General features: G+C 42.8%; 1 protein-coding gene across 2 annotated transcripts in view; it reads right to left on the bottom strand.

Moving 5' to 3' along the window:
- The window catches only part of ACO1 (aconitase 1), a 37,102-nt gene extending 28,351 nt beyond the window's left edge, over positions 1 to 8,751 (bottom strand). The window contains exon 1 of one of the 2 annotated variants that reach the window (XM_017833769.1): positions 8,664 to 8,751. The gene's annotated coding sequence lies outside the window, so the exon portion shown is untranslated. Of the gene's footprint in view, positions 1 to 8,277; positions 8,396 to 8,663 lie in introns of those variants that run through there. The other variant, XM_017833770.1, reaches the window with a different exon arrangement.
- Between the last annotated feature and the right edge of the window lie 9,913 nt (positions 8,752 to 18,664).

The following is an 18,664-nucleotide window of genomic DNA, read 5'->3' as shown; positions in this document are numbered from 1 at the left end:
AGCAGCATTGCTGTAGCAAATTTCACAGAGCCAGAGAAGCCTCAGTCACACCAACTACTACTTCCACACAGTAAATTGTAAACCAAGTGGCCACAGCACTGAACTCAAGCTGGTCATCTGCCAAAAAAGACGCCAAGGAGCAAGACTCTGCATACTAAGGATACAAAAATTTTTAAACCAATCATTGTGACAGATACAGATTAACTTTTTGATTAACTTGATACAGATTAACTTGTGATTGCAGCACAGAATATTTATTTTGCAGGCATCAAAATGTAAACATGCAAACAGGCTAGCACACAGAGGAGAAGACATCTGTCTGCCTGGGACTGGTGCAGTACACAGGGTCACACGTGTTGGCCATGGCCAGTGCATGACCACAGTGCACATGACCTGGTCAGACATACCAAAACAAGCACTTGAACTTCTGCCCAACAACCTTAAAACTGCTTGAGCAGAGGTCACATCTGAAATTGTGGATTATGTGAACCTGAAAATGTGGAATAGTGGCCCTCAGGAAGGCAGAATTCCTCTTAAGAAGTTTCTAATGATAACACCCACCCACACAAATAGTGCTCATCCTGGCCTTGGAAAACAGTAGCTACTCTAGCCCAAGGAGTTTCCCCTCTCCAGTTATCCAGACAGATGTTCTTTAGTGTTTGTACAATTCTTGACATAGCCCCAGGACTCCAGTGGTTTCAGCTGACTGAACCTATGAAAATGGTTCAACTGGGAAAAAAAAAAAAAGGAGCATCTCATTGCTGAAACCTTCTCAGAGGTTAAAGCACTTCTATAAAGTGCACCAGACAAACAACCTTTATTTTAGCCCTTGCCGTGCCTAATAATACCCACAATTCGGCTCATACTAATGCTGATCATCCTTAAATCTGTACTCCCTAACTATCAATATTGGGTTTCACTCACCTTGTTACCTCAACGCAATAGCTTATCACTGTGCTACCCAGCTCCATCTCTTGTCAGAGTATTTCTCAATTCATCCAGATTGTATATCAGCTCATCGCTCTGTCTGATCATCAGTCAGTCTGATTTCTGGCTTTCCTCTCTACCAGTTCCAATTCTCTCTCCCCCAGAGAAGCAACACTGCAGAAAGATTCTAACCATGAACATCGGGAGAAGCAAATTTATTTCAATGAGGTCACGACCTTCAAATTTCTCTGGAAACACGAGTTTTACATTGCAATACTCTAATAAAGCTTTTGCACTAACAAAATCTGTATGCAAAACATTCCTCACTTCATTGAGTGAGCCAGCAAACTCAGCTTTTACCACGAGAGTTCAGATATTTACTAGCACCAAAAGATCAGTGCAAAAATGGTTGGCTGAACTGTCTGTGGGAATCTCTATTGTCCTGAAGACCATGATGATCATGACATAATAAACATGCACAAGCCCAAGGGGACAGAAGGAAAAAGGTGTTTGTCCATTCTCTTTCCTTGTCTTCTCTTGATACTTAACTAAATCAAGTACATTCAAAGCATATTGAAGTCTCATGTGGATCTCCACAAAAAAGATTAAAGTATGTAACTAAGACTTTTTATTTTTTTAAAAAAAAGAACACTCACAGGAGACTTAAGCATATGTTTCATGTGCTGATTTCAAACCTTCAGCTGCTGTAACTTCTCTGAGTGTCCAATATAAACACAGTACTAGTCAAATCATAACAACATTGATTGGAAAAGGACTTGGTTCAGTTTAAAGCACATTCTTGATTGACTGTGGCCCCTAAACTCTACTTCAGACCCTTTTAAAAGCAGTTGTGTGACTTGGATCAATGATAACAAATGAAATTTTACTGAAATTAATGGAATTGAGAAAGCATGCTTATATATCCTGTCATTTTCCACTTGCACAAATTATCTCACAAAGACTGTAGAAGGAAAAAATTTGCTGTTTAGCCTCTCACTATACCCCAGAAAAAAATCTGAAAACCGTTCTAGACATCACTTCAACATACTATTCTACTCTCTTTAGAGTTGAAGCTGAAACTTAATACAGTTAACCAGGCTAAAAGAAACTATCTCTTTCACACCACAAAAAAAAAAAAGATTATTTTTAAAAAACATAACTGCTCTTACATTCCTTTGTTGTAGCCAGATCAATACCAGCAACAATACTGGTTTGGGGTTTTTTTAGGGATATTAGAGCACCCTACTTATCTCTCGCTACCCATAAAAAGAGAAAACTGTAGCACACAGAGTACTTTCCTGCTAAAATACATGCTGACAGTAAATCATTCTCTTTCTGTAGTACATGACACAAATGTTTACAAAAGACTCCCGATTAGAAATAATCACATTTATTACATAAGTTCCTGAGGACAAACTAAGGACATGGATTTATTTTGTTTGACCCGCACAAAGTAAAAAAGGAAAGAAAAAGATTCTAGATGAGATGACTTTCTTCAAGCTTCAGGCCATAAAGGAGGAACAGAACAGGCACAGTTATCCAGCATTTTAGTACAGACATATTAATCTCACTTGGTGTGATAAACTGAGAAAATGATTCGGGCTAATTAAAAGAAAAACAGTGTAAGGTCAATATGACCTGGAGAGAGAAAAGAAAAACAAATCATAAAACTTAATTGGGCCCCTATAAAGACATACAACAAGTTACCTCCCTTTTATCTTGTGTAAGATTTATAGTGAAAGAGTTTCGTTTAGCTGGATAATAGCACCTTTCTTAAAAATTTATAACTTTGTATAGATAACAAGCAAACATCTGCTGAATGTCTGACTTGACAATATATTATGGATGCTTATAGATAATATTCTTGTTTAAGAAAAATATCTGTTGAATGTCTGACTTAACAATGTGTAATGTTTTTGCTTATGTATAATGAATATTCATGAATTAGCTGGAAATAAATGTAGAAGAACTGTCTTCTTTGGGTGTGACAGGAGTTGGGAGTTGTTGAAACCCCTGCCTGATCACCCACCGCTGAATTTGCTTTTATCATATAATAAATTCTAATTGGAAATCACCCGACTCTGGGTTTCTATTTATCACACTTGGGGAAAGGTAACATGTTCAACTGCCTTTTCTATTCCATCTTTGGTTTCTTAGTTGCTGTCTTTCAAATTATGAGAGGGTGCCCACATTATTAACAGGAAGAGGTTAATTTTAAACACTTCTTCATAAAACTAAACTCCTAATAGCTTAACTAAAACAGATTTCAAGTAGTCAATGCTCTTTTTCCTGAAATGTGAGTAAATTCTTGACCACTACTGGGAAGCGCACACTCAGCAAAGAAGCAGTTTAATTTGAACACTCTACCAGACACTAGAAATGCTAAAAAAGTTACACTCAGCCAAAGAAAAGATGGTATTTTATCAGTCATCAAGAAAAAGGGGAAGGCTCAGACTTGCTGGTACTTGCAGGAAACTTGGGAAGAAATATGACAAAATATGATGTTTCTGTGCTGAAGCTTCCAATTGAAAACTGGGAAAACAAAAGGTGAGCTGGTAGGACTGCCTGGTGATAAGGCAGAGGACATATGGAACATTTTCCACTCATCCTGAATCTGATCTTACCACTAGCTGCAATCTTACCATTGCAACTATCATTCCTACTCCCTCAAGTTGTTTCCTTTAGTTTTGTCCACTCATTGTGTGTATGTATGCATACGTATCTGCACTTAGCTGCCAAGTACGCAACAAGCACCTCTAAAAAGCAAAAAGTAAAAGGTAACTAAGAAAATCTAAAGGAAGCTGCAGCAGAGCAGTGGGTTACTGAGCTGTAAATTCATCATCACAATATTGAGCATGCACTTCGTGACACTACTAGCAGTTACATATATCTGAACAGCACTTGTCAAATTAAGGGCTATTGCTCAGTTCCCCTGAGCCTCTAAAACTTCTCATGGTTTCACATTCTACTCAGCAATGGGCCTTCATTAAAAATAATGACTGATGACTACTTCCAGTTTACAGAGGTTACAAATGGTTTAGCCATGAACAAAGATCTAGCAGGTCTGGCATGTAGGAACTTCTGTTCTATTGGAATTGCAGCATGGTCTGTGTATGCCTACCTTCCCTGAAAACCAAGGAAGGAAAATACACAGGTTAAGCACGTTGACAGAAGTCTGCATTTTTGATATGGAAAGGCAACCTCTCCAGTACTACTCAGATGTCTGCAGGAATAAAATTTTGGTAAGTAAATCCATCCATAATTCAGTTCAGTTTGGGAAAAAAACCCTAATAAATACATTTGTATATTTGTAGAAAATATTTTTAGTTTAAATATCCAAGTTGCCTAAGAAAAATGCTTCTGTTACCCAGGGGAAATGTACCGACGGACCAATGTACTGATGGACAAAGACAACACAACAAAAACCCCCACCCACCAAAAAATGGAAAAAAACACCACCAAAAAGCCACGAAAACCCTAAACCCACACATAGACTTCAACACCACTACTAGAACAGGTAGAGTCTTGTTTTATAAAATCATAAAATGCTATAATTACTTCTGGATGTGCAAAGAACAGATGAGTGCAACTACCGTTGCAATAAACACAGGTTTCTTGTGATTCAGAGAAGCTCTTACTGTTTAACACTTACTCTACCTGTGACAGGTGAGGCCACTATGCAAAAAATATACACTGTTGTATTGCTGTCAACAGTCAGGGATGAGATTTCGGTGCTAACAGAGATCGGAGAAAGAATCTTTGTGTTTCTTCATTACATGTAGATCATTACATGTAGATCCTTAAAAAGAAGTCCTTTAACAATTTGGTGACTGAGCAGCTGTTCTGCTAGTATAAACTACACCATTATTCCACACTGGAAGAAAATGCAGTAATACATAAAGGAGGTTTTTTTAAACAATATCTAGGCAAAGTTTCAGGGAGCCCATTTCAACTCTAATGCTCAAGAGGAACTCAGTCACTCACACTGAAGAAACAGGGCTGCAGACTTTACTTCTTTCTGCTGATAGCCAAAACTGCAATGCTGAAATACTTATTTATTCAGAGCGATAATGTGCAACACTTCCAATGCACCGGACAGGTTACTTACTAATTGCATATTCCTGTAATTCATGTATTTCACAGGTTGTCATAAGCACTTTGACAATTTCACTTTGCTAGCAGTGCTATATTGCACATGTAGGGACTGAAAATTCAATTCAGAGATCAAGCTTGTAAAATCAAACCTTTAGGTCTTAAAGTAACTCCAGTTCCAAGCAAGCTGGAAGTTTAGATGCATGCCCAGTTCCAAGATGTAGATATTAAACTCATGCAAGTCATCCCTCCAGAAAGCCAATCGCTACCTCCTCCCTCACTTTAGCAGTTATTGTGCACTTATGGCTTAGAGGGACAGTCAAAACACTTCTATAGATCTCACCATGCTTTTGGTAACCTAGGTAAGCACACATGTCTAGTATCCTCAACAGCCTCTGGAATGCAATCTAGTCTTAACAAAATCCAGATCATAATTAAGGAGGTGTAAGTGTTAAGGGGGTGCTGCGACAGCAGACTCACCACTGAGTGTCCCAGTTAAAAAGCAGAGATTAATTTTCCTTTTTGCTGCAGAAAAATGAGCAGTGATATGCCTGAGAATACAGGGAGCCCTATCTGGAGACTACCAACATCGAAAAATGAAGCCTTGAAGGTTTTTTCCCTCCTCCTGAAAGGGTAACTTTGAACTTTAACCTACTTCCTATCTCTGTACAAACTTGCTCCTCTTTTACCCTATGTTAGTAAACTCAGACTGTTCATTAACAAATATGCAGCTTGGACTAGTTTTAACAAAGAACTAGCTTTCAGTTTTAGTTAAAAAAAAACCAACCAACAAACAACAGAAACAGCATGGAAGCAACTGCAAGAAATCTGGAATACAGAGAGTGCTATAACTGTGTACAAAGGTTTGCTCTGAAATTTGGGTTCAATTTCAGCAGGCAGATTAAAAGACATCTCAGTATTGGTCTGTTAGTTTCAAAAGACTCATGTGAAGGGTGAAGAAACACTGCAGAGGTGCCTGAGAAGGGGAAACAAAAGGCAAGTATTATGAATCAGCTCTCTACTCATGCCATTACCATTACACCAGCTCTGTGAACTACTGTCCCTGCACCTTTAAAACTCCTTTTTCTGTAGCTTGCCATCTGAACTGTTTCAAAACTATCAGAGATATGCAGGTAGAAGGAGTCTTTTCAGAATAAAGAACTGGTGAGGGGATGTATGAAATGGTATGACATTGTAGGGAAGAAGTCCTAACTTTTCACACCATTTCAAGACAAATCGTGAATTTGTGGTCTGGAAATACAGATAATTTTCTCACACCAAAAACTGTAGCTTTCAATCTCAGTAGCTATTGAACTATTCACACTAGACGAATTCAGCTTTCAAACACCAATGGCTTCAGTCTGTAAGCCAAGCAAGCGTGTATCTGATACAATTTCATAAATTCAAAGTAGCTGTTAGCAGGGTTTACTGGCCAGGCTCCATGAGGAGGCAAATTAAGTTTCCAAAAAACACTCTTAATTCAACCTTTTGTGGAGCAGTTTTCACACAAAAAAGATAGAGGGGAAAAAAACCCCAAACAACGAAAACTAAACACCCCCTTTCACAAGTCCTGACCCTATAAATGTGGGATGTCCCAATTCCTCCAAGGAAGCACCAAATACATAGAGAAAATCTTTTGAACTAACCAATCCCTAAGGCAGGACTGAAGGCAAGAACCCTGAAAAAATCTTACCTCCTTTTCACACAAATGGAGCAGACTCTCTGCCTCCTCTGTATTTAAAAAGATGGAAAGGAACCACTCTTCAAACCATATCTTCCCAGTTAGTTTAAGTGGATTGTTACTGCAAGGAGGGAGAAAATTTCCAGCTCTTAAATGGTAAAATCCTACTGTGACAGTCTACGTTGGAAAACACTTAGTGAAAGCGATTTGCTGCACTTCTTACTGTTCAAATATGGTTTCTTCTCTAATTTTCTACACTTATTGTTTCAGCTCTTCCACCATTAGTATAAAAACTTCATTGAATAATATCAAAGTTGGAGTGTATCATCCTCGGGCCAAAAGGAACCAGAGAGAAAAAAAGATGCTAAATTACAAATGTGATATGACAAAAAAATGCAGCTTGAAAGCCCTACAGTTTTTTCAGTTCAGCAGTAGTCTGCATGATATAGTCTGCAAAGCACAGCTTAATGATCAGACTTCTTCATACATACGTATATTTCTGGCTTCTTCAGGCATTTCCTCTGTCTTACAAGATTCAAGATAAGTAAAGTATTGATAATTTTTCAAATAATTCCTCACACACCATACAGATCCTGGAGGGCACAAGAATCAGCTGCATTTCCCACTCTGTGTCCATTACATTCCTCTTACTTTCTTTGAAGCAGTAACAATCCCCAGAAGTTTATTAGGACATTCTGATGGAGCACAATCACTTTTAAGCAAAGCAATACTAAATAAACATTCCAGTGTTAATATTTCTCTGTGGTGGTCTTCCTTTACTTAGGTATTGTGGATTGATAGAGCTAGTCTGAACAATAGCAACAGCACTGAGTGCTCAGAGATATTAATTCAATTCCAATTGTTTGGAGAGAGAATCCTCTGTTTTAGACCAAGTTTCCTGCTGATACTAAAGAATATCGAAGTCCAGACCACTCCGTCTTCCTCCTCCCCCCCCCCACCTACACTAGCTTTAGGGGTGGAAACTAAATAGCAAAGTACAACCTTCAGTTAAAAAATAAAACGGAACCATGGTGGTGTTATGAAACATGGCAATGTGGTGAAAGATACACGGGACTAATCCAAACATACACCTGATCCCGACTCTGAAACGAGGCATCTCCACAGCCACAGTCCTCAGTCAGGTTAGACTAGAAGGCAAATAGCTGCAATCTGGGCTACAACCTCCATAGCTGTTATGGAGCACCTGCACCTGCTGTCTGTACCATGAATCTGTACCAAAACAGACGATTTTGCCTCCTAAAATACTTAAAACCTGACACTTTCTAGGCTTCACTTTCCAATAAGTTTCTTCCATCCCTTCCCTGTCTCACTTACGTTGCAGATCTATTGGGGTTTTTGCAACATAGCGGGGTTGCTGTGTGCCTTCTATGTACGCTATGCACTATCCTCTACTACTTAGATACTACTGAAATACCAACAGACAAGGTTCGAGTTGTTCCAGCAGGAAAATCCACTCAGATGAGGGCAGAGCAGCACAACTTCTCTTCCACGCCCGCTCATCTCATCCAGCTACATCTACTCCTCGCTTCCCGCTCTGCCAAAGCCGATCCCGGTACCTGTGTCAGCCGGCCCAAAGCCGGGCGTTGGAGGGACCCGACTTCTGCCGGCCGGGGCCCGGAGCCGCGGGGGCCCACACAGCTGCTGCTGCCGCCTCTCCGAGATGGTGCCTCAGGGGCCGCTCCGCCTTCCCCCCGCAGAACACAGCGACCCTTTCCAGCGCCCGCCGCGGGAGCCGCCGGGCCCTGCCAGCCGCCGGTCCCCGCCCTCCGCCCGGGCCCGCACCCGGCCCCGCACCCGACCCCGCTCTGCCCCGAGGGGCGCCCCCTCCTCGCCACCTCTCTCCGGGACCGCCGGGCAATGGGGTGCCGGGGACGCGGCTCCCAGGCGCCCGAGGCGCTGGCACCGGGCGGGAGCGCAGCGGGGCGGCCGGGCCCGCACTCACCGGGAGCGAGGAGCACCAGACCGCCGCCGCTCGCCGTCAGGGGCCGCCGGGCGCAGGCAGGGAAGGGGCGGTGGCGTGCGGGCCCCGCCCCGCCCCCCAAGGCCCGAGCCGCGGCGGGATGGCCGCCAGCCGCCGGAGCGGGAGGGGGGAAGCGAGGGAGGGCAGCCAGCCAGCCAGCCAGCCAGCCAGCCAGCCGGACGGACGGCGGGGGCGCGGAGCGGGAGGGCTTCCCCTTCCTGCCCGCAGCCCTGGCCCCGGCTCGCCCCTCAGCGGGCCGCTGCCTTCCTCGACCGGCGCCCCTCCCTGTATGTGGGAGGAAGAGAGGAAGAGCTGTCAGTGCAGAGGGCAGGGTGGGCAGGGGGGTGGCACCGAGGTCAAGGTCAGATCTGCTGCGGGCAGAGCCACCTCGGGGACGGGCGCTGTAAGGTGGGCTGCGGGGCGCGGGCTGTGCTGTTCCGTGTGCTGTTCCGTGTGCGGGCTGCGGTGTGCAGGAGGTGCCACGTACTCGGAGCCCGTGAGCTTGCTCTGGCTTCAGAGTCCAGGGGTCAGAGAGTCACAGAGTATGCTGAGCTGGAAGGGACTGACAAGGGTCATTGTGTCCTGGCCCTGCACAAGACTGTTCCCAGGAGTCATTGCCCGAGATCATTGTCCAAATGCTCCTTGAACTCTGTCAGGCTTGGTGCTGTGACCACTTCCCTGGGGAGCCTGTTCCAGCACCCAACCACCCTCTGGGTGAAGAACCTCTTTCTAATATCCAACCTAAACCTCCCTTGGCACAACTTCAGGCCATTTCCTCAGGTCCTGTCACTGGTCACCAGAGAAGAGATCGGTGTCTGCCTCTCCTCTTCCTCTCACAACAAAGCTGTAGACTGTGATGAGGTCTCCCCTCAATCTTCTCCAGGCTGAACAGACCAAGTGACCTCAGCCACTCTTCATATGGCCTGGGCCTGAAAGACAACAGGTGTTGCTCAGGACACTGCCTGACACACAGGACTGCATCCTCATCCTTGCATCAGTGCAATAGGAGGGGGACCTGACGTTGCTTCTTGGGGCTGGGGGAGAGCTCACTGGCCTGGCTGTTGGCAAAACCAGCTTTTTACTTACAAACTGGTCAAGATCAATATCGTGACGTCAATACTGAAGAACAATGTCAGAGTACAGGACATTCCTAGAGAACCTAATTTACATCACCCCCACGGTCGAGTGCTGTGGAGTGTTCATCAGTGTCCAGTGTGTCCCCAGTAGAATGATGTACAGTTTGGGCCTGAATAATGTTGAGTACATTCAGTGCAAGTAGCTGGATGTGCAGCTGCAGTGCCAGCTGCAGGTTCAGGTGGTGCCTGACCCTTTGCATAACAAAGGACACAGGGACCTGTGGGCCAGACAAGTGACCAGACACTGAGAGACACAGCAGGAGCTGATGAGTCAGCTGAAGACCCCAGACTTTCACACAGATTTTTAAACTGTGCAGGTAAACCCAGGGTTTGCTTTGCTCAGTGTCTCTCCTAGAAAGCACCCAGCTTGAGTTGTTATTTTGTTGCTGCACTATAATTAAAGTATTTTAAGAATCCAGAGGCTTCTGGTGTGGAAAACCTGGGGTCAATCTGGTGAGGAAACCTGGTCTGATTGTGTAAGAGTAGGGTGTGTAGGGAGTCAAGTGGGGCACCCATGGGCTCACTGGAGCCAGCCACTGCAAAAGGACCTTAGTCCCAGCTCACGTGGTGCAAGTGTGACTGCTGGAGTGGCTCCTGGGTGGTCAAACAGGAAAGTTTCCTTAGCAACAAAGTAAACTAAAACCCATGTAATTCTAGGAAAATAATTGCATACATAGTAAAGGGAAGTTGCATGGAAGGAATGTAAATGTCTTACAAGTCTGGGGAAGCTCTTGGAAAGCAGTGGCTAGGGGACATGCTAACCAATGAGAGTTAAGGAAAACACCAGTAATGCTTTGGTTTTTACCTGAAGAAAACTTAGGCTAAGAGCAAACTGAGTTGATTGCTGGCTTTGCTGCAGAGGAGCAAGTCTCAGGTGAGCAAACTGGTGCAAAGAGTGAAAATGGAAGTACTGAGCTCCACTTGGAAAGAAGGATGAAACACAGAAAATGCCCACAATGTCTCTTCTGGTTGTTTGTGGGTTGCATTCCCGCACACCAACCTCTGCTGGCAGATCCTCCTGCCAACACACACTGTCTAGCTGGAACTGGCAGACCAGGAGAAATCAGTGGTAAAGACCCCATGGTCTGGACAACAAGATAGGTTGTGTAGATTTTTTTTTTTTTTTAACTAAATACTGAATCCTGGCTTTGGCACATCTGCTACTGATTTTACTGTAACAGTTAAGACTTCTGGGGCCCCTTGTAGTTAAACCTGCTATTCTCTGTCTTGATACCTCTAAATGGCCTGTAATCTACAACATACAGTACTTTTGAGTTATTGTTCAAAATCTTTTCCAGGTTGACCTGTTTTCTGTTCAGCACAAATGCTCTAATTCAAATGCACTTTTTTTAATTCTCCTTTTAGAATTGAATTAGTTTTTAGAACATAGGATTTGCTTTAACACATGATTAACATGGAACTGGACATTCATTAATAATATTCTTTTCATATCTTTGGCCAGAGAGGCTCACAAGATTGAGTTTGGTAGAACAAAGTCATGTGTGTAGTTTGGCTGTTGAAAGTGAAGGCCCATATTTTCTACAGGACACCCCAAGATAGTAGATGACTCTGATGGTCTGAAAAACCAAAGAATTTCTAAAACCTCTTAGTGCTTTCCTTAGAACTGCAGATATTTCATTATTGGATAGATTTTTTTATTTTTGTATATTTTTAATTAATAGTAATAAAAGCATTTCAACTGTGTTCCTCTTTGTGATATAAAGTCCTATAATAACTCTTTGGGTCACTTCCTTTAAAAAAAAAAAGGATTGTGATATTTTTGTTGTTGTTTTTTCTAACAGAACCAAGGCCCACATCTGTCACTAAGTTTTGAATCATGAATAACATTCTTCATACTTACATACCAAAGAAATTGTTGATTAACCTGATAAATCTGATTAACTTAAAGTCTCCTGGGCAAAAAAGCAAAGGTTAGTGAAATCGCAAGTCAGCAACAGAAATGGGAAATCCATACATCAGGGCTGACTTCTATCGCTGCATATCTGCAAGGTTTGTATTTTCTGTTCTGTGGGGAGGGAAGGCCTCTGAGGTTGAGGGGTAGGAGGGAAGATTTTATATAACAGAAAGAGAGGCAAAACTGCTTCAGCCTCTGCTGGTTCTGTATAAGGACACAGAGGCCATCAGGGGATTGCAAGACAGGCTGATTGTTCAAGGGTTTATGGTAATGCTGTCTGAAGGTTATTGCAGGCTGACACTTACATTATGAGTATTTGAGGTTGTCCTTCTTCCCAGTGGGGATGAGTTTACAATAACTTAAAGTTTGTTTTAGGATTTGCCTCTCTCCCAAGTCTGTTAGAAGGTGAGAACTACATTAGATCCATTGTTTGTGAGGAAGATGTTTACTGAAATGGGTTCTTGGTTTTAGAATCAGATTGCAAGGATGTCCAAGAGTTTTCTTGGGCAATCACGCACTGAGCTAAATCAGGGTTAAAGAAAATTACTTTCAGTTCTTGCAGTGAAGATGGACTCAGAAAGGAATAACAACTGCAGTCATGAACATCCCAGTACTCGTGACTTCCTGCTTTTAGGATTTCTCATTAAATTATTTCACAGTAGATGAGGAACTATGTGTCAGTCCTTTGTCCTTTCTGTCATGCTGAAATCCATTTACAAGAAGCTCAGTCTAAGCTCAGATTCCTTCTAGAATGTTCTGTAAGATTATTCACCAGTGTCCTGGAAGTCCGGGGAGCATATAATGTCTGTTTAATTCCTATCTGACTTCATTTTTTTGTCTCTGAACATATTTCACTCTTTCTGATCCTATCAAGAAGTTACAAACACTTTGAATTCCCAAGGGGCAGCTTTCAGCTTATTACAGCCAATAAAGCCTTAACATATGGCAGTAGACTTCTGTGCTGTGGCAATCCTCCATGAAGTCTCAGCTGATCACTGAGGTTGCAGCAATTACACGATTGCTGCAGTCACAGGATTGCTGCAATCAGTCTCTAACTGAGCTAGGACAGAGATGAGGGGGAGGCAATAAAATGGAATTGTCAGCCTAGAGGACCCAGAGCTGTTTGTCCTTTGAAGAGGTCATCCCAAAGAAGTGTCTGCCTGTATCCTCCTGCTTTTCCTGGCTCTGTGCAGTATAATAAAAATGCCTGGTGAGGTTTGTTCTGGAGTGCTGTGTCCCCCTAAGCAGCACCTAAGGGTACATCATTTAATGTAGTATGTCCTACAGAGCATGATATGAATTTATATATTCAAATGAATTCAGCACTTGGTAAAAGTGTTTCACTCCAGGAAGCCAACTGTGAATGAGTGTGAGAACCTGTGTGATAGCCTGCAGGTTATGGCCTACAGCTTGTCCTGAGTACGGGAAAATAAATTTGTTTGGCGGCTCACAAAGGAGTTCATGCTCAGATTTCATTGTCAGTCACGACTGTTTTAAGCTCTTTTGAATTGTTGCTGTGCAACAGTAGTGCAAGTCTGAAAAGACGTAGTGTAACATCTCTCAGAAGACATCTCAGAAATACCAGAATGGGTTCTGGTTATTGACCTAAGTGACCTGCTGCATCTCCTCTTTAATTAGATGATTGTGTATCCTCTAAAGGAAATTATGTGGTTGGCATATTTTAACAAATATACTATAATTTGTTTCTGGTCTAAGCACTGATTTACTTAATTTTCTATTTTAAAATAAGTCTTCACAGAATTACCGTAATGTTTATTGAATTTCAATTTCAGTAGCAAAACAGAGATTTAAGTTCTGCCATCTACTGGTTAAGCGGAGGCACGGTATCATTCACTACTATTAGAGAGCATTGACCTGGGGGCTTGGATCCTGATCTTGCTCCTGAATAGAAACTCACACGGTCAAGGAACAGTACAGTTCTCTTGCAGAATAAAAGCACTTAAGTTTGACTCTGACAGAGGAACTGAAGAAAAGGTACTTGAGGATGGGATTATGTACCTTGTCTGAGACAAGCAAAACTGTTGTCGCTTGACTGTCCTCACCATGCCTTCAATGCCAGGCTACATAATGCTTTTGGAGAATTTCTTCCAAAGTGAGTAATCTTTGACCAATTTCTGTAATCTCTTATAGTTGCTGTGCTGAGCATTAGAAAGACAAACTGTTCACATCGTAGAAGTGGAAGGAATGTTCTTGTCCCTTTCGACATTGTATAACTTGGAGTAAATGCAGAAGTTTTTGATGACCACCAGTGTATTTATCTGCATAGCTGGAATGGTGTAGACAACTTTAACCCGGACTAAATCCCTGGGAATGTTCACCCGAAAACAACCCATATTCCAAATATTCTTTAAACTTTTTGTGTATCTGCAATGTATAATAATCTTAATTAGCCTGGACCTGTACTGTTCATAGTTTGTATTGCAATTGCACTAACACTCCGTTACTGAGCTCAGGACTCTGACAGAAAATGTTACTCATCTGATACAGCTGAAAAAAGATGAAAGGGGAGAAATCTAACGCAGAAAGTTGGTAGAAAAAACAAACTCTGGAGCCCAGGCTGCTCTACCATCTACCATGTGGCTAGTCCAAGGTACCTGCTTTCACTTTGTTGTTGTACTTGCCTAAAGAACTTGCACACAGTCACTAACCCCCACCTAAGAGGGATCTGCTTCCTACTACATGCTCTCTGCATGCATTTGGTGACTGGTAAACATAACACCCTCAAGCATTTGTACAGCACTACCCTTACATTCCCTATACTGTTCTGTTTAATATCTTTATCAGTTCTGTTTAATATCTTTATTGATGATCTGATGAGGGGATTGAGTGTACCATTAGCAAATTTGCAGATGACACCGAGTTGGGGGAGCGTGTTGATCTGCTGGAAGGCAGGAGGGCTCTGCAGAGGGACCTGGACAAGCTGGAGAGTTGGGCTGATTCCAATGGGATGAGGTTCAACAAGGCCAAGTGCCAGGTCCTGCACTTTGGCCACAACAACCCCCTGCAGTGCTACAGGCTGGGACAGAGTGGCTGGGGAGCAGCCAGGCAGGAAGGGACCTGGGAGTTTGGATTGACAGGAAGCTGAACATGAGCCAGCAGTGTGCCCAGGTGGCCAAGAAGGCCAATGGCATCCTGGCCTGGATCAGGAACAGTGTGGCCAGCAGGACCAGGGAAGTGATTCTTCCCCTGTACTCAGTGCTGGTGAGGCCACCCCTGGAGTGCTGTGTCCAGTTCTGGGCCCCTCAGTTCAGGAAGGACATTGAGGGGCTGGAGCAGGTCCAGAGAAGAGCAACAAGGCTGGTGAAGGGACTTGAACACAAGTCCGATGAGGAAAGGCTGAGGGAGCTGGGGCTGTTCAGCCTGGAGAGTGAGGAGGCTCAGGGGAGACCTCATCACTCTCTACAACTCCTTGACAGGAGGTTGTGGCCACGTGGGCATCGGTTTCTTCTCCCAGGCAACCAGCAGTAGGACAAGAGGGCATGGTCTTAAGCAGTGCCTGGGGAGGTTTAGGTTGGATATTGGGAAGAAATTTTTTACAGAGAGAGTAATCAGACATTGGAATGGGCTGCTCGGGGAAGTGGTGGATTCACTGTCCCTGGAGGTTTTTAAGATGAGAGTGGATGTGGCACTTAGTGCCATGGTCTGGCAACCACAGCGGTGTTGGATCAAGGGTTGGACTGGATGATCTCAGAGGTCTTTCCTACCTGGTTGATTCTATGATTCTGTGACTAGTAATCATTTGTAGTTGCCCTGACATTTGGAACTTGGTTTACCCACTTCTCATGGGCCCTGTTCCAATAGGTTCTCTCCCTTCTAAGAAGTAAAGTGATGATGAATTTCTTTTTTATAGCTCACAATTCAGGAGTTACTCCACTTAAATAGCAGGAAGAAACAATAACACTTTGCTTTACTTTACATTTTTGCTACAATGCAGGTACAACTTCACATTCAAAGTTCTCTGTAATGATGTGTCCATCATGGGTTAGGACTAGCTGGTATTTCAGAATATTTTACAAGAGCTGCATAATTTTACACATTTAGCCAAAGTGATGTGCTGTTTCCATAAGCAAACAAAACCATACAAACTTGAAAAATCCTGTGCCTTTTCCCTTTAAGAAACAGTAATTTTCAGGCATCAGTTAATCCCAAAGTCAGGGAGAAGAGGGAACCTTTGTGACCTACCTTTAGCAAGGCAGCTGAAATCAGTGCAGTCTCTAATCTCAAAGGCTGTCTTAATCTGGGTTGGTAGAGGCCTAGATACTTCATTAGTTATGTCTTTCTTCACCTCCATACTAGCCATAAACTAAGGAGAAGTCTCATAGCAATTAATTCAACAAATATTAACTATTTTTGCACCGGCTGAAAACTCAAAGTCTGTAGTTCAACTTGATAAGATCCACGCTGTTGTAGCTACTTTGCTTTTAGAGGAGCTGTTGTGACTTACACCAGCCAAGGCATACTGTCACTTTTCCCTTTTACAGACTGCTCAGATGATATTTTACCTTGCAGTGAGGGACTTATTGCACAAAATTATGTACAAAACTTGCCATAAACCTCTGAGCACCTGGACCTGAGGACAGTGTTCTTCTTCCTGTATCTCTGATTCCTGATTTCTGATCAGAAAAAACATCCAGATGTGTCTTACTAACTTAGCAAAGGCTCTGCATTTATATGTGACCTCTGGAGTCCCTGTGGATAATAATAGTACTAAAATGGAGCAGTAAAGTCTTGCTCTAATAACAAATAAAAGCTACGACATAATAATGAAAGACGCAAGAACAGCAGCAGGGAGTATTTCACTTTCCCTAGGTGTCATTCATCTGTGTGCTGACACCTTGTGCTGATGTTCAATTCGATGCTTATTTAGGCCTTATTTGCCAAATACCATTTTTACCCTTGGACAACTCATTCATTCATACTAGAAAATTGTGCCAAACTCTTTTTTCCAGAACTGAGAGGAAAGTGGAGCCAGATTCAGCGCAGGAGCTAAGAGCAGACGCTCACTGTCCTGCTTCCTACTTAAATGGAGATAGAGGAGAAGAAAGCATCTGAAAATAAATCTCACTGATCTCTCTAAAGTATGGGAAGTGATAGAAAAACTTGCTTTCAACCTGAAATTCTTAACTTTCCAGGATTTCATTGTCTCCTGTGATTATCCATTTACATATTCATGCCAGAAGAACTGCTGATGAAATAATTTCTTCAAAGTGTGAAAATTGACACCCATATGAAAAGCGAACACTTAATCATAGCTGTAAAAAAACCTGGCACATTATAGAAAGCATTAAAAAACATGCTTCTTGAAAAGAAGTCCAAAGTTTATACTGCCTATATCTGTATATTTTGCTCAAAGAGCAAAGATGCAGAGAAAAGCATCAGAAATTCCTTTGCTCCACCCTAATGGTAGACTATGTTTGTCCATAATATTTTGCTTATCTTTATGCCTGAACATGACTGATTACCTGTTTTTAACTACTTTTCAATGAAAAATTGGATATTGCCTATTTTTCAAAAAATGTTTGTACTCATACTTTGCTTTCTGATTTCTCAATTTTCCCGCAGCAAGTTAACATGCTAAATAAAAACAGCAGTCGTAATTTAAGAATATACCACTTAGTTTCTTCCAAGGCTTCCACTGACCAAACCAAAGCAGATCACTTATGATATGGCACAGTCAGGATGGATGTTTCCCTGACATATTTTCCTGCCTCTGAGGGCAGATAGTAAATGTATCCCTGCCCCCTAATGAAAGTGAGAGCACAGAGCTAAATTACACGTCACATCAGGTACTGCAATACTATTTCTGTTTTTAAAAGTTGTCTTATTTTGCCTCTTTGCAAGTAGTTCAAACCATTCCATACAACTAAGCCTGCAGCAGGATCTGCTTCAGTAATTGCACCAACCAACAGGGCTCACACTGAACACAAGGATAACATAGCGAAGGAGACAGAGCTTGGTGGGGTTTTTTATCCTGTTTCTTAGCACAACATTTAGATGCCATGAGAATGGATAATTCTCTACTACTGCTCTATGTGCAAATAGTACCTCCATTGTTAATCTCTGTTTCAGTGAACAGACTTCCTCATTCACCACAGACCTTAATCAAAAGCAGTGATTGTGTCAAGAGAAAGCTATCCAATGGGACTTACTATGAAACATTAATTTGTATGTTATGAGGCTCTCAGTGCTTCATTTCCATCAGTGAAATCATTCACTTTTTTTTTAATGCAGTTCAGCACTCCAGTGCTTAGACTTCCATGATGCCAGTGATCTGTGGTGGGAATCTGAATGGTTCATGGCTTTTCTGCCCTGTAACCAGCCTGCAGATGGGTCCCTGGGTTTAGGCTGTGCAGAAAAGCTCTCAACTACTCTCCTAGGAATTGCTTCCAGGCCCATCACAGCCTTGGTGCTGGAGGTGCTGGTGCCTGTGCCCAGGGTGTAATGCACTGGTGCAGAATCACTGTTAGCCTAGCAATGGACTACTTTTTGAGGTTGGGTGTTCATTTCCTCTGGCCTGTAGGGTGCTTAAGGACATCAGCCTATGCAGGGATAAGGGTCACTGCCACATTGCCTTCCCTACTTGACCTGCTGTTGTCCGAGCTATTGGCTGCCCTGCACACCTTTAAAGCTTCTGTCCACAATCACCTGCTTGTCTCGCCCAGTTACATCACAAGGCACACAAGCAGATTTTTAATTGTTTGACTTGCAGCATGGATTGGAAAACTCACATTCGTTCCGAAATCTGGAATTGAGTTACACATTGTAAAGTTTTGTCTGTGTAACAGGGTGATAGAGCAGGTCAGCAGCCCTCCTGGGAGAAAGCAGGGAATTGCTTTCGTACCAAAGCTGGATATAACTTTGAGGTTGCCCCTGCTCTGAGCTCCAGAGTCCTCTCCTATCCTGCATTATTC

The sequence above is a fragment of the Lepidothrix coronata genome, unplaced genomic scaffold, assembly GCF_001604755.1.
Source record: "Lepidothrix coronata isolate B3197 unplaced genomic scaffold, Lepidothrix_coronata-1.0 Scaffold220, whole genome shotgun sequence".
Classification (NCBI taxonomy): Eukaryota; Metazoa; Chordata; class Aves; order Passeriformes; family Pipridae; genus Lepidothrix; species Lepidothrix coronata.
Note: the sequence above shows the minus strand (reverse complement) of the source record. Positions and strands in the feature narration are given on the sequence as shown.